We start from the raw sequence: 2,266 nt of genomic DNA, 5'->3' as shown, positions 1-2,266 counted from the left end.
ACTACTACTACTACTACTACTACTACTACTACTATCGGTACAAGTTCTATCGTCAACTAAAAAAAAGTCACCACATAGAAAAAAAAGTCGCCGGATAAAAGAAATGTATTTGTCAATAATAATTTCTGACACTTTTAAACAGTATATTACAACTCATTCTGACATACTTAAAATTAAACAGCATAATACAAGTCTTCTACTTTATGTGCATACCTAATAATGTAGGCCTATAGTGCAGTGGCTCTTAAATTTTTATTACCGCGTACGCCCTTTATAAAAATGGGTCTCTCCTTCGACGCCACCCCTTGCATATTAACAAACATTCCAAAAACATAAATTCTAACATTTCCCCATAGGCTCGCGCCCTCCCTAGGGGGGCGTGCCCCCCAGTTTAAAGAGCCACTGGTATAAGAGGCTATAGTGTCAGCAGACAAAAATGACAAACTGAACAAGTATTTTTTCCTCGGCAGAAGGTAAAGGTGGAAAGAATTGATCCGCTGTGGCGACAACAGGGACAAGCTCAACAGGAACAAGCCGAACGAAGAAGAAGTAAATATTGATGGTATATTCAGGTAAAAAAAAAAAAAAAAAAAAAATCCTTATTTTTCATCCAAAACGGCCGCTCTACAGGCGACGTCATCCCACAGTAAACGTTTTCTTCGCGTTGAGGGAGAACTTCACAATTTATTTCACTGATTCTTCCTCGTACACAAGAAAAATGCACTTTACCTATGAATCAGACTGATAGAATTATAATCATGTGAAAATAAAAAGCATATCAATAAAAATATATATAGCTACATGTTCAGACTGCATAAGTAGGCTATGCGAAGCTGCTAAAGTAGTATATAGCTAGGCAATGTCAATCAAAAAAATTGTAAATATGTAAGAATAAATAATAGGTATATAAAAAAAAATACGTGTAGATATCTGACGATAATGTCTGATATTAATAAGTTTGTGAGGTTTGGTAGAAGGTTAGTGGTAGGCCTATATCAAAGAAGAGGTTTCAGGAGAAATTTAGGAGAAAGTGGCGGTGGTCGAGAAGGTTCTGGAAGTCGAGATCGAAGGAGGTTGAAGAGAACGAGGAAAAGAATTTGTAAGTCAAGGAACAGGTCATACGGGTCAAGGTGAAAGTTGTGGAGGTTAAAAAGGTTCTCAAAATCGAGGATGAAGTTGTGAAGGCAGAGAAAATTTTGGAAGTCGAGAAGCGGGCTGATCGAGAAGACTGAATGGGGGGAGTGGGGGGGGGTAGGTCGAGGAGGAGGTTAATTGTGGAAATCAAGGAGGAGGTCATGGAGCTCGAGGAAAAGGTTGTGGAGGTCGCGGCTAATGTTCTGAAAGTCGAGGAGGAGTTCTGGAGGCCGAGGAGGATACTATAGGTTCTGGAGGTCGAGGAGGAGATATAAGTTCTGGAGGTCAAGGAGGAGGTCCTGGAGGTCAAGGTGAAAGTTCTGGAGGTAAAGGAGGAGGTTGTAGGAGTTGAGAAAGGCTGTGCATGGGGATCGAGGAGATGATTTGGGGTTTGAGAAGGAGGTTTTCGGGGTCGAGGAGGAGGTTGAAGTGTTGAAAGTTGTGGGAATTGGAAGAAAGGTTGCGGTGGTCAAGGAGGATATTGAAAAGTTGAGGAAATTGAAGGGTGAAGAGTTAAGGAGGTGGGGGTTTGAGGATGAGGTTCGATCGGGGGTTAGAGGAGGAGCTATAGGTTATGGGGTTGAGGAGGAGGTTGTGGAGGGAAGGAGGAGGAGGAGTGTCAAGGAAGAGATTAAGGGGTAGGGGAGGAGACTGAGGGGTTGAGGAGGAGGTTGTGAAGGTACGTACAGGTGTGCGTGCGTGTGTGTGTGCGTGTGTGTGTTTTGGTTTGAGGTGATTGCACTCTGTTGGTTCAAGTCCTTTTGAACAGCTTAATTTCCAGCCGGAGAGGAAATATTTCAGAGCTAACATTTTCTGTGTAGTAAGCTATTCCCAACCTACCAATAATAATTAAAATATAAAAAATAATCTAGTAGAATTTCGTGGGGGGGAAGCGCAACACACAAAATTGGCGTTACTCGACAAATAAATGGAGTTAGATCAATGAAACGTGGCCAAAGAACTCGTCTTGGTTTTGATCTCCTTGGTGACAAGTGTTTAATTTCAAAACTGGCTGGCGGACCCTAGCGGCCATTGGCTATTGCCGCCCCCTAGACGTCACAAGGACACCAGAAATATCAGGGGGGCGGGTGGAATGTAGAACGCTGGCCTTTACCATTTTACAGATTCAGAT

Source organism: Eriocheir sinensis, chromosome 17 (assembly GCF_024679095.1).
Source record: "Eriocheir sinensis breed Jianghai 21 chromosome 17, ASM2467909v1, whole genome shotgun sequence".
NCBI lineage: Eukaryota > Metazoa > Arthropoda > Malacostraca > Decapoda > Varunidae > Eriocheir > Eriocheir sinensis.
This window is presented reverse-complemented; position numbering follows the sequence as displayed.